This window comes from Thermobia domestica, chromosome 12, assembly GCF_964235325.1.
Source record: "Thermobia domestica chromosome 12, izTheDome1.hap1.1, whole genome shotgun sequence".
NCBI lineage: Eukaryota > Metazoa > Arthropoda > Insecta > Zygentoma > Lepismatidae > Thermobia > Thermobia domestica.
This window is the reverse complement of record NC_137465.1, coordinates 200,493,860-200,509,138: the sequence shown is the minus strand read 5'-3', so window position 1 is coordinate 200,509,138 and position 15,279 is coordinate 200,493,860.

Below are 15,279 nucleotides of genomic sequence, written 5' to 3'. Positions count from 1 at the left end.
AATATAGAGGTTACATTACCTCTTTGCACTGGCATACTTATTCTCTGAATTAGGAAGGTGCTTGCTCTATCATCACCAGATAATTGAGTGATGCGTTTACCTCCTTCCCTTATAAAGCTGAGGCCTTCTTTGCTCCAAGATTTACTGGATTCAATGACAATGGGCACAAATTGGCACTACTCTGTTAGGTTACTGTATTTTCTTCTTTTTTCTGTTTACTTTCGACTGGCTACATTGCCCGCTTGCAGTGAGGAGAAAGGAAGGTTGGAAGGGGCGAAAGTATCTGTGCATGTAAAATCCCAAATCAATGATTTGCCTCTCTTCCAAAGTATTAAGGTCATCTCATCTGGTCTTTTACCATCAATTCTACTACATCCATTTAGCTCCCTTATTGCCGGTATATCTGCTGAAATGAGTGCTCTCATTATAATGTCATTGACATTCGAGTGTCGGGGATATCTACCTGTACTTTTTATGCAAGACAGTCCATGCAGTCCTTTTTTATCTACTGGATTCTTACATGACTGACATTTATGAGGTTCACATATATTTGCTCCCAACCGTAACGCAACAGCTATTCGAAAATTCTCATTACAGAGATGAAGTCCTAGAGGGGACGAAGGTAAAGCTTTAAGCCAAGGTCCTCCTTCTATGGATGATGCAGCAATTATTCTAGCCTTGTCTTCTAGGTTGTCTGAAGACCGTAGCAAAAAGGAGAAGTGTGATTTAAAGATAGGTTCTTCCCATGTGGATTACTTTGCTCTGATACTAAATTCAGGTAATTCAGATCCAACTAGTAGTGACCAAGTGGAAGAGCAATCTTTTATTTCAGAATCCATGTGGAAGCTTATATCCTGTTGGAGAAGTGACTCTATTAGACATCGGGAACCATAGAATGATGCCAAGAAGGCGGGAATAGTCAAATCTATGGCTCGTCGGATGCCTAATCCATCAAAACCAACTGGCAGAGAAGCCTGAAGCCATGTGTTATCCTCAAGGATGCAATTTAGGATAGATTCTAAACCAAATTTTACGGTGTTATCGAAGCGTTCTAATGAATCTTCTTCCTTCCATGAAGGTGAACTTCTCAGAAAATATAGTAATCTTGGAGTAGTAAATGATGTTCTTAATAAATAAAAGGCAGAATGTGCTGAGATTAATGACAGACGTGCGAAATACATCTCCAGTTTGGTTATCTTCTCAGTTAATAAGGTTTTTCTTGATTCTGTTGAGAGGGCTGTTCCTAGGAGATATGCGTTTGAAGCAGACATTAATTGAATGCCTGGAGCTACCTCATTGTATGATGTGAGGAGTATGTGCATATGCTCTTTCGTTGTTCCAAGAAAGCTCACTTCACATTTTGAAAAATTAAGGTGTAGATCAACTGTAATTCCCTGTGTATAGATCACTTTTAATGTATTTAATGCGGTATCCGGATCTCCAGCTACGGTTCCATCATCTAAGTACCAAACATTCAAATCTGTGTGTATGTTATTGACTATGGACTGTAACATTATTGCGAATATGCTGGGCCTAAAGGATCTCCTTGCTGTACTCCTCTTTGTGATAAAATGATGTGTTTAACATAATATAAATTGCTGGACTGAACATAACTTTGGTGTACGTAGGGATAGATCGAAGGAAAATTTTCTTTTACGACTGATAACATTACGTTCCTGTCTATCTCATTAAAAGCATTCCTGAAATCAATTTTTAAGAAAGCTTTAGGTTTCTGGTGAGAATAAGAATAATACATGCGAGCCGCATGTGCTGCTGCTTCGGCTCCATATCGAATGCCTACTCCAAGTTGGTGTGGAGAGAAAAATTGAACTAGAGGTTGTTTAATTCTGCCACAAATTATTTTGTATGAAAGTCTTCTCCATATATTCCCTATTGCAATAGGTCTAATACCTCCACTTTTCTTTGCCAGTGCTATTAGCGATGCTCCAAAGAATATTGGTCTTAATTCTTTAGGCACATCCCCTGATATAATCTTAGATAGGAATTCACATGTGATCTTAATTAGACGATCTTTGGAATCTTGTGTATTGTAAAGTACTAAATCTTTAAGAATTGAAGGGCGCATGCTATATATACCTCCTGCAGAACCTGAAGGGAAGGATTTAAGCATTTTTAAGAATTCGTTGGATGTGACTCTATTAATATTAATATTAAAATCTGCTGTGTCGGATGGCGTAAATCCAGAAGGATGTGCAGGATGTTTCTCTTTCAGGACTTTCAATGTGGTGGCATCTGTTGAGGCTAAAGTATCTTCAGAAGTAAGAAGTCGAACAGTTCCATGTACGTCTCCATCTGCAAGTTTATTCTCTATGTGCTTGATTAAGATGTCATTAGGTGATTTGTTAGCAGTTTTGTTGCGTTTGTATGTGTTCTTCTTCAAACTTGTTAGGTTTGTTATATCGTCACAACAACTATTTGACCATAGTTGGATTCTCTTTCACCCATGTAGTAAGATTAGTAACTTTCACAGAAGATGGAGACATACAAAGTGTTATGTAGGGGAAGAATAAAAGATTCATCCAAGATTCAAGATTATTAGATATCACTATCTGTTGAAGAACTTCATATAGCGCATCTGCCATAGCATGTCTTGCTCCTCGCGGGACTCTTCGAAGCATGGCTATTGACGATTTTAATCTTACTAAAGTATTATTATATTTAGAAATTAATGCGTTTCCATCCCTATTATTGTCATTTGTGTTCAACTCTTGTGCACTAGGAAATTGATTAGCTGTATAACGACTCCCACAAGTATCGGTTACTTTCTTATCTTTATTAGTATCATTGTGGCATTTGCTGTTATGTATGGTTAACCCTCTGGAATTGAGAAAATATTTGTTACATATTGAACACGGGAAATCCTTGCAATTATTTCCAATATTGGTAAGGGTGTTAGATGTACGTTTTGTTTCTACATTCATTGTTTTCATTATTAAAGTTGTTTTGTTTCACTCATTATAAAGTTCAAAGTAAAAAGCAATGTTAATATTTAAAAAATCAAAACAACCAGCTTTAACGAACATTAACTGAAATAATGTACTTTTGATTATGATATTCCTGATATTAGATGAAAACTGAAGTTGATCTCGCTCATTAAAGCAAGATCTAATTTTATATTTATAATCACTTGGCTCATTCCATTCTCACTTAATAAACTATCTGTGTAGTCGATGATAGGAAGAAAATATACAGTCACCAAACACCTTTGCTGAGCTCACCAACGTCTTTGAGAAAACTCAAACTTCGTAAACTCGTGATATAGCACCTCCTTACACCTAAGCAAGAATTTATATATATATATATATATATATATATATATATATATATATATATATATATATATATATATATATATATGTGTGTGTGTGTGTGTGTGTGTGTGTGTGTATGTATGTATGTATATTATAAAATATATTTTGAGCTAACTCGTGGCTATGTGGATAGCGTACACGCCTTTGACGTGGAAGGCCCGGAAGGAGCTCCTTTGCTTCGGATCCCATGTTAAACTGTAGAACCACGTCTGATATAACCTTGCTGCTAAATGGGACGCTAAATTTAATTCTAACCCAACCAACAAAATATACTTTAAACATTATTTATATTTATTAAAGCAGCTTTAAATCTAAACCTAGAATTATTCTTAATTTTAAATTATATATTGAAATTACACAGTGGTGCCCACCCCCCCTTATGTCTATGACGCACCCTCCCAATTGTCTATCCGTATGTGTTCTTCCATGAAAAATCTTCTTTTCGATTAATTTTACCCCCCCTCATCAAACATATTTATATAGATTTTAACCCCCCAAATATTTCAATGACGCAGTTTGCGTCATAGCCCCCCCTTGTGGGCACCCCTGAATTACAGTTAAAGCAGATTTCTAATAAATACAGTAGCACTAAAGCGACTCAAATAAAGGAAATCAGATTTTATACTTTGCACTGTAATGACTGCAAGATCATGGGATAAGGAGCTCAGTTTTAAGAAATTAGCAACTACGATCAGCAGTTGCATAAAGTGATTACCGTGAGATTATGAACGGATGTTTCACTTATTTTATTATGGAACTCACATTATTAATTTTTCATTTCAAAGGTGTATGAGCACAAAAAAATCTGAATGAGTATAATGTATTGAATAAAATTCGAAATCATCTGATTTTGATCTTTGGTTGGAATTGGAGAATGAAAAGAACCTGATAAAGGTACGGAAAATTTGATTTTTTTTAAAAAAAAAAGGAGTTAAAACAACTTGAATTCAGGATTTTAGTAACACAAGTTTTTGAATAAGATACATCGCATATTTGTTCACTTGAGAAAGAAATTAGAGAATTTTCAGTGATATAACTTGAATATTTATACTTTATTATTATTATTATTATTATTATTATTATTATTATTATTATTATTATTATTATTATTATTATTATTTTTATTTGTCAATACAATTTTATAACTTAATACAGTTAATACAACACAATACAGATAAACAAAATAATACAATTGTTTTATATGACCTTAATTAGTTCAATTCATCTTACATTTATATTTCTACATAATGTGTTAGTTTACGTAGCAGAAGCGTTGGATGTAATACCAAGATAAAACACTTAAAATCAGTAGCTGAGGTTTTTATGTTGAGTTGAATATTTTGCGCAAATTGAGATACGGTAATGTTATGATCATTTTCATATTGTGCAAGTCTGTAACAAAATATATATTACATTATTTCTATGATACAACCATAAGTAATTACATAAGAATTGTAAAATAACAATGATTATTAAAAAAACAGTTATAATGAAAATTTCAAATGAAACAGTAAATATCTATTCTTCGATACTTTGTTCCCATGATGTTCGGCAGGTACTACTAAATCTTCTGCTTTCAAAGGCTCCAACCTGTCATGTTATGTCACTGTCTTGACGTACGGTACAGCATTCATAACTTGAATACATGTGTATATAACTTGAATATATGGGTATTTAAAATTTGTGTAGTTAAAATATATATATATATATATATATATATATATATATATATATATATATATATATATATATATATATATATATATATATATATATGTGTGTGTGTGTGTGTGTGTGTGTGTGTATAATTTCAACTACACAAATTTCACTAATATTTTCTTTACTATCTTTGGCGAGGGAGATCCAGTTTCGATACCGGTCGGAGTTTATGTAGTTTCGATCCCACGTTAAACTGTAGGTCCATGTCTGATACAGCCTACTAAAAGGGAAATTAAATTCGTATTAATTAACCAACCAAGCAATTATTTTCTTTAATTTGAAACTTAATTATTTATGATAAAAGATTTAAATTCATTTACGAGGAGCAATTTCATATTCACTCTGGGAACCTGAATATACAGGGTGTTTCAAAACAACACCGACAACGTTTTGGAGGTGATTCCTGACACTAAGATAAGACAAAAAGAATAGATCAACCTTGGTGCAAAAATGTTTCCTTTCGGAGTTATAGTCTGCCGAGAACATGGAAAAGATGAAGTTTAAAGTTTGGCCACGGACATATAATTTGAAGTACGCCAACTACCGCTCTAAAAAATGTTGTGGAAGTACCGCGGGATTCTGAAACTTGGGTATTTGGATAGAGGACATATTAGTTTCTAAGTGAAGTTTTGACCTGACTATTGTAGGTTCCATAGTTTTGGAGCTGTGTCCCTTTAAACGCTTAAAATTCATTTTTTCATGTTTTCGGCACCCTATAACTCCGAGAGGAAGCATTTGTGCACCCACGATGGTCTATACTTGTCTAATCTTGGTATTACCTGACCAGGATATTAGTGCGGTTTTTCGTGGAGGGCGCTAGTTTTGTGTTTACATCAGTTTCTAGGTAAGCGCGGTGGGACAGGGGAACCTAGAGCGTCACTCTGCAGTGTATCCAACGATTTTCAAAAGTTGCAGTTTACATGTTATAAGTACCCTAATCTGTTTCGCTTAATAAAGAACTCCATAAATTATATAGTTGTTATTGAATGCAGTAATGGTTATTCCTGCAGTAATGCAGATGTATTGTAGATAATAGCATATGCTTGGAAATTAACAATTTAAGAACAAGATAGCACACAAGTGAATTTCTACCGTGTATTAAGCAGATAAGATATAAAAAAATGATTACGTTTTATTTGATTTCATTATAAAACAGTAGAAACCTGTAAAACTCAGTAATAAGATGTCGACGACTAAAAGATTAATTATGGGTTGGTAGCTTAGATACTTGCGCAATATCTTGTAACTGTAAGTTTAAATCAACTTAAGGCTCGCGATGCTTGTATTTGTTTTAATGTAGGTCTATCGATTGACAAGTAAATTATTTTCTTGAGTTGTAGCCAAGAAAGAATTCCGATACGTTTCCACTCGAGAACTGTGGAAGTTCTCTTCGTTGGTCTATTGGCTAGAGCATGTGTCTTTGTTGCACGTGGTTCTGTGAGAGCCCAACAATTAATTTTACAATCTTTCACTTTCATTAATCATCTGTCTCCTCTAGCATAAAGAGCATAATCAACGGACATTAAACTAAAGTAATTTCATTTCATTTTTTCAATGAATGTAAACCCTTTGGGGGAAAAGGAAGTGAAGAAGAAATTTTCCTTAATTTTTTAAAGGGCTACGGGATTGGATAGCTTGTCTTTCGGGATTGCCTTGTAAAAACTGATTACAATGCATATTTCTTTTAGGATTATTATCGTAATCCAGCCTTTGGTAAATGTGAAATAAAAACATCGATAAAACATCAGCGTATCGGTAATGTAAGCATAAATATCATTGGTTCAATACACAATAAATTCACAACTTTTGTTTATGAGTATAGAAATTCCCTTTGAACTCCTTCTGAATTTCTTTCAGACCCTAGGTCTCTTGTGACAAAGAATTAATTATACTGTTTTCATGCACAATATAATTTTGAAACTTGGGAGCCTAGTGTTGCCTTTGTGTCTGTAATACATAATCATTTGTCGATTGACTTCAGAAGACTCAGTTTAGCCCGTGAGCATAAGCTGCATATAGTTCAAACATATCAGATGTACGGTCTTGTTTAACAAATCCTGTGTGCACATATGAAAATCAAAGACAAAGGCAATCAATCGTCTTTAAACAGCTGTATTTTTATTTCAAGTGTAAGTACTAAAATGTGCTTCGTATAGTTCCAAGAGGGGATCCTTAAAAAAAAACTGAACTTTTTACCTAACATTGGCGTACCTAACATTGGCACTCATCTTCTTCTTCATGATTTGATGTAAGAAGCGGCCGCATGATTTCCGGCCAATTGTTTCATCGCCGGTATCTTTGAGCAATGAGATGGCAGTGGAAGACAAACTTCGTTCTTCTAACTTGATATTTTGAAAAAACTTACGCAAGTGGTTTTGTTACTTAAATACATATCTATTCACTCTAATCAATTTCAAAAGTACCATTTACTTTATAATAACACAATGAATGTAAGAGTTACCATGAAAATGTATTTTGTATTTCATTTTTAATATGAAATTCATTTTTTTCTAAATTTCTCTGGATCTAAAATCAATTGTCAGGCTCCCCACTTTAAATTTTAATCGCTCCCCTACCGCCCCCAATGTAACATTGGATTTATTTCTTTTAAATAAATTTTTCAAAATATGGTAGAAATACTGGATTTTTAAATTACGAAACCATGCTAAATAATGACAGGTTAGATATAAGAGAAAGTTATCTTTATCTACCATCTTACTTAGGGGCGGATCCAAACCTCCTTCGGAGGCGGTTAGATTATCAGTTTCTCTGTCACCAGTCTTTTGCAGCACATCCGAAAATGATCTCAATGCAAATTTGTTACTGAAGGTACTGTCAATCGATCGATCACATGGTCCAAATTGGTAGCAATTTTGAAGACGTCTTATCTCAAAGCTACATAATAAAACTTGCTGTAAACAATGAAAGCGCAGTTGCCAAAGTATAACTTTGATTCACAAAGATGAACTTTGAGGTTTTGTTAACAGATGAAGTAGGAATTCCTTACACTCTAATGCTACGAAGTTCTCAGTGTTCCTTTGTACAACACTGAGGTTAGTTTGTTCGCAAGTTATTGTCAAATTAATATGGAGGGTGTATGTACTTTTTTTTGCAGTCCCTTAAAATGTTCTGGAAATAACTTACATAACTTTTGAAATTGTGTTTGTCTTAACTTGAACATATGCGTGAAGTGGTTTATTATGAACAGGGCAAAAACAACTGTGATAGATTAATTACAAGTAATCCGGTTAGAAACACTGTTGTTTGTATTTTAGTTCCAAAACCGTCCGCCCGCACTCGTTCGCTGGTCAGGATATATCAGGAATCACTTCCCAAACGTGGTCAGTGTTGTTTAGAAACACCATATATATGACATTGAGATGCATCTATTTACGTTTTTTTGTCTCATCTTGCAGAAACGAAAAACCCGTATCACTTATTCTTTAAAATTCTTTATTCTTACTTACGTTGTTTGGATTCCGCGTAATAGATAAAGCTCTGTGACTGCTTTTTATCTCTGATTGGTCCATTTGCAGATGTTGTGTGTTATACCCGTGGAAGCGCTATGTGTTATTGAAATGCTTATCGTGTCATGACAACTTGCTCCTTTACAACGTTTGGCTATCTCTTCTCGTTTTCGCGCTATTACCTAAAGTATGCTTTGTTATCCCAATTTGACAGCCCTATTATACCGCCTAAATATGCATATGCGCCGCTATAAAAAATACGTGTCGCTTATTTTTTGATGTTCTACAAACCTGAGAAGTTTGATAAAAATCGGCGTGTATCACCTGGGAAACCTTACTTGTTAGTTTTCTTCTTATTAGTGTTTGTTATCAGGGAAAGACTTTATGTCCATCCTATAGTAAATTTAGTGCTATAGACTATATCTTTTCTTACAATATAAACCATTATTCGTTCTGGTTTCATACTTTTGCGTATGGGAATAGCTTTTCAAATTGTATGGTTGAATATATGTTTATTAAACATTAGAATCAAGATTAGAGACAGTAATGTTTGTTTACTCACCTATCTGCAAAAAATTCAGAAGATCGTACATCGATATAGTCACAAGTTGGAAGACAGTAGCAAGGGCGACTGAAACGCTTGGTTTGTGCTGAAAGAAAATGATTTCGTCATTTCCATAAACTATTATTTATCAAGTTTGTTTTACAAAGGAGAAACATCATACTAAACTAGTATCATCTTATTGATCAATCGCCTCAATTGTAGGAAGATATATTAACGTGATTGTGAGAACTGATATTTTAGAAAGCTGATTATACAGGGAGTTTCAAAACAAAACTGACAACGTTTGGGAGGTGATTCCTGACACCAAGATAAGATAAAAAAAAGTACAGACTAACCTGGGTGCACAAATGCTGGGTGCGCTTCCTTTGGGAGTTAAGCTGCAGAGAACATGAAAAAATGAACTTTAAAGGTTCATAGCTCCGAACCTATGGGATCTACAGTTGTCGGGTCAAGACTTCACTTAGAAACTAATATATGCCCTATCCAAATATCCAAGTTTCAGAATCCTGCGAAACTTTCATAAGTTTTATTGAGGTAGTTGGTGAGAACTTCAAATTATATGCCGGTAGCCAAACTCCCTCTATAAAAATTGTTGCATGAGTACCTTAGGATTATGAAACATATTCCTGAAAAGCGTTCATATTAGTTTCTAAGTGAAGTCTTGACCCGACTACCATAGGTCCCATAGTTTTGGAGCTAAGGACCTTTAACGTTCATTACTTCATGTTTTCGGCAGCCTATAATTCCGAAAGGAAGGATTTATGCACCCAGGTTAGTTTATAATTTTTGTCTTATCTTGATGTCAGAAGGAACCTCCCAAACGTTCTCGATGTTGTTTTGAAACACCCTGTATAAAGAAAGGTATTAGAGGATCCTAATTTTGTACTTCAACTTTTCATAAAACAAATATTTTCGAAGGATTATAACCTTTACAGTATTACCCAGGATTTTAATTTTCTATTAAAATACAATTTAATTATTCTTAAAGAAGTATAAAGAAGTTATAAATGAAGTTGAAAACATATTAGGAGATTAGATTTATAAATAAAGAAATGTAATGATTCTTGGAAAACACTCAACAATTTTCATATTATCTGCACGTGCATGACAAGGTAGAAAGTTAGGTTTGATTTCGTGTCTTCCCAGTTACACATTTGCACTCCCTAAATTTCCAACCAAAGAGTTTTCGATTTCAAAAATACTAAAGAATATAGTCTATTATATTTAAACGTACCCAGTTGTTGAGCATAGCACATTAATCCGCTGATTGTACATTCGTTATATTTTCCTGAAATATATATGAAACATTTGTTATTGTTATATACAGCACAAAATTACATGTAATGAAATCTACTATTTAGTTGACTAATTGATTACATAATGTAATTAAGGAATTTGATCGAGCTGGTGCACACTAAGTCTTTGTATGAATGTTTGTAGAGAAAGAAGTGACTTTAAGCATTAACACATACGTATAGTGCATAGGGGTTATATATTCTAAAGCTAGAAACACTACTTCGAGTTACAAGGAACTTATTTAGTAAGATTTTGTAAAATATATATTGTGTACATATTTAGTCATATATATTATGTATCATCTCTGTTATAGAAACAGTCTTGACGAAAATTTTTGATGCTAAAGAACTTGATTTATCCGTCAGTTAAGAAAGAAACATGAAAAGCGAAATCAAAATAAAACATTGCAAAACCATTTTGCTTACAGATTTCTGTAATTCCTGAATTTTTAGGGTTCCAACCTTTCGACTTTCCCATGGAGTATTGGTCACGGAGGTTGAAAACAGGAAGGAAAATAATAGAAACATCAAAGAATAAAAAGGAACGGACTTACCAAGACAAGACCTGTGTTGTACATTGTTCAGTGCCCCAGCGATATCGAAATGAGGTGAAACGAACATAAAATAGGGCGGAGTCAATTTGCACGCTTTCTTGTTCCTTGCTGCAAAGTGGCCAACTCATGTTTTTATTTTTATTGCCATGTCAATCCTGTGAAAATTTTGTAATTACTGCCTCCCATTCGTTACTCAACTATCCCTTATATAGACTTAATTTTGACCTTTTAAGTGAACAAATACATTTTAAAAACACAATCTCTTTACTTAATTTTTAGTTCCGAGGAAAAATGTTTGAATCTTCTATTCTTTATTGCGTTTCTTTTCAATGTTTCGATTAACTCAACACAGGGTAGAAGATTCAAAAATATTACTTGAAGCTAGAAATAGAGTAGAGAGACTAGGGTTTGAAAATTCACTTGTTCATTAAAAAATAAATCTAGATAAAGGATGGTTGAGTAACGAATGGGAGGCAGTAATTACAAATTTTCACAGCATTGACGTGGCAATAGAAATAACAACATGAGTTGGCCACTTTGCAGCAAGGAACAAGAAAGACACGCAAATTGACTCCGTCATATTTTATGTTCGCTTCACCTCATTTGAAGATCGCTGTCGAATTGGACAACGTGTTTCCTTTGTTAAGTCCTTTTCTTTTCATTCTTTGATGTTTCTATTATTTTTCTTCCTTTTTTTAATCTCCGTGACCATGACTACAGGGAAAAGTCGAAAGCTTGGAGCCCTAAAGATTCAGGAATTACAGAAATGTGTAAGTAGAACAAGATAAAGCAATAAAAATTTCCAGGCTATATAATAATTTAACTTATATACTACTTCAAAAGTAACAAATTTGAGTGATGTCACAGTTGGTATATAGTTTGTAATTAAATAGAAAAACTTGATAAACCGTAACTCGTAGTAAATTTTACCTGAATCGTAATATCCTGGCAGGAAGCAACCACACATTTTGATGATATTTTCATATTTACATTGTATTCTACAAGCTGTAGCAGAATATGTATTACTCACATCTAATATGACTTCATCTCTAAATATACACTTGCGTTGGCTTACTGATAATTTTCTAACAGCTTCTGTACTCAGTGTTTGAAATAGCTCAAACTCTAAAGCAAGTATATTAGGCTCATCTTCGTTGTATAAATAAGAAAGATAGTTATTCCTCTCATCAGGAATTTCATAAGGCGAAAGGATAAAAATCTGAAAGTAATATAGTATGGACGAGTATTTAAAAAAGCAGTTAAACATTACTTCACAATATTATAAAAGAATAACTATACGGTCTTTCTTTGAGTATTTCATCAGATATACAGAGAAAAAAGTAGAAGGATAATGTAACTTATAGAACAGAGAACTACGTATAAGATATCCTGTCGAGCATCATATTGAAATGCAGTCATGTATAGTGTTGACAGGTTGAAAGTATATAGGTTTTAGTGAGGAGGAAAACAAAACTAATGGAACAGGTTGGACGATAACAGTGTAGAAGAGATAAATAATAATAAATGAGAAACAAAATCTATGTAAGAATAATTGTGAAAATCATATCCAAAACCTGCCAAGTCCATTTTAACGTAAATTTAAATTAAAATAACGGTTTCTCCTAATTTTACATGGCCCGTTATCTGCAAACAGACAAAATATGTGGAGAAAAAGTTTCTCCACACATTTTGTCTAGTTTCAGATAACAGGAAGTGCCAGAAAATTTGAAACAAAGAGCGCTATTTTAGTGCTTGTTCAAAATTAACTTTTGAGGCAGGTTTTGGAAATGACCTACACCATTATGCAAACCATAAGAAATACATAAAAAGAAGTAAAGTCTATAAATATAATCTTTTCTCCTAGTCTTATATAGCTATGGATGTTCTAGCTTCCTGTCAGTTTAATAGATTCTAAAATTTGTGTATCATGTAGTAAAGAAACGATAGACTTGCGAAACACAAGGCAAACAAACCTTTAAACATTCTATTTTAAGATGAATACAATATTTAATGTTGAATGAAATTGATAGAATATTCATAAAACAAATTCTCTTTTATCTTTTGGTGTTTGGTTTGGTAGGGAAAGTATCGACAAATGGGGTATCAGAGACGAAGTGAATTTTTTGTAATGGAGCAATAGACAAAACATGATTAACATGAAAGGACACAAGCGGAGAAGTACAACGTTATTTTTCTCATGCTTCTACTGTACATAGTAACGAAGTTATGAACATAAGAATGGTTGTAAACAGGAAAATAACTGACCCTACTTGACTCAGTACCTCAGTAAGTATGCCATCTGAAGTGCCAGACACAGCCGTCCTTGACTCGGAGCAAGTTGTGATTAACGAGCCACGATATCATGCCAGTTCATAGCAGGTGGTCGTAGTGGTACGAGTGAAGACGATGGTGTTTACAAATGTAGAAAAAGCAGAACAATGAAGTGCCCCAGGACGTTATATTAGGTCTAAGAGACATGCTGAATATGTACTGTATATCTCTATTGTAAAATTTCATAGAGAAAATTCTTCGTGTTATTGTTATCAGTTGAAAAGGTTGCTCTCTATCCGAAATATTGATCCTTTCTTGCTGCAAGTTTTGCCAGTCCTTATAATAGACCAATGATTAGAAAACATATAATTACAATTAAAACATATATCAGGTAATTATACCTAGAGTAATTATACCGAGTAATTATAAATTAACATAATATATTGTGTTTGCTTCTATACAGAACTTGCATTATACTTTTATTCCTAAAAATATATAGAACATTAAATACTTTTATAGCTTCTATTCAATTTATGATCGTACCTTTGATTTCTCCAACGGAAAGAACACATTAAATCTGAGAAGTTCTTGTCGACTGTCCACAGTTTGAATCTCCTTTGTTTCATTTATGTTACGTTTCCTTTTATAAATAGAAAAAGAAGCATATATGATATTCACTATAGATACTTTATAAATATGTTAAATTATTATAGTCATTACAAATATTGCTGTTATCAATACGAAAATGTGTCAAGCGCATTCTGTCCATATTGAATCAACTATTTAGAATAAGCTTTTTTTAAATTTTATAATACGAGGGCAGTCAGAAATTTCCCGAGATGTTGTTGTAGTTTGGTCATTTGTGATGCAATATCAATGAGTCGTGTGCAGTACAGTCCTTAGGTTGCCTTATCATGAAATTGACAAGTGTGAACAGGTTCATAACAGGCAGTGTACGAGTAGCGTAGCTGAACGGAGGAATGTGTGTGTGTGGTGATAAGTTGGCACAATGTCACAGATCGAACAACGCAGAAACGCCAAGTTCATGGGCAAATTGGGGTAAATCTGCTTCAGCCACTTTAATAGTCTTAAAAAATAACAGTTTAACATTATTGGAAATTTGGTTCTTTCCAAAGCTAAAAATGGACCTTTTCTGTTTTGCCAATGTAGAAGGCATGAAAACCAAGACGACGGCTGAATTTCGGAAGATACCAGAAGAAGACTTTCGTTGGTGTTTCCACCAATCGTAGGAGCGGTGGAGCACGTGTGTCTGTTCCAAAGGTGTTTACTTTGAAGGTGATAAGGTAAAGGTGTAGTTACATTGTGGTAATTGAGAGCTAGAACAATATTCCGAGAACTTTTTCCCTGCTCCTCGTATATAGCAAAGCCTTCGTTGCTGCGCCTCGAAGAACCGCTATGTGTTAAAACCACAACTAGAGCTCTCAACCAGTTGGGTCGGGTCGAAAACCGATCCGACCCGACCCGTGACCCGAATTGACTGACCCGACCCGATGACCCGACCCGACCCGTGATCCGATCCGATTGACCTGACCCGACAACCCGACCCGAGCTAACCCGATTGACCCGACCCGACAACCCGACCCGAGTAGCCTGACCCGACAGACCCGACCCGACCCGTTTGAGAGCACTAACCACAACTTTTCAGGAGAAGAAAAAAGCATTCCGAACTCTTAAAAGTTTGCCAAATACACGGAAACACTTGAAAAATGTAAAAAAATTGGTTATGTATATAAATATGCACTGCACATTGTTGTAGCTTGCTTCAAAAGTATTATATTACTATTTTTGTGTTTATGTAGCACCTTTTGCGCCTGTATAAACACATAGAGGATTTGTATACACATTAATCAATGCGTACGTGATGAGAATCAGAAGCCTTTAATTCCAATCTATAATTTTTCATTGCTGGGGCGAAACAACTGAATATTAACTTATGACATTATAAAGGACGCTGCCTGACATCTTTCTGGTTTATTTGAACGACATAACTCATTTTCAACAAAAATGTCACATAGCGGTTCTTCGAGGCGCAGCGACGATATACAGTAAAATGAT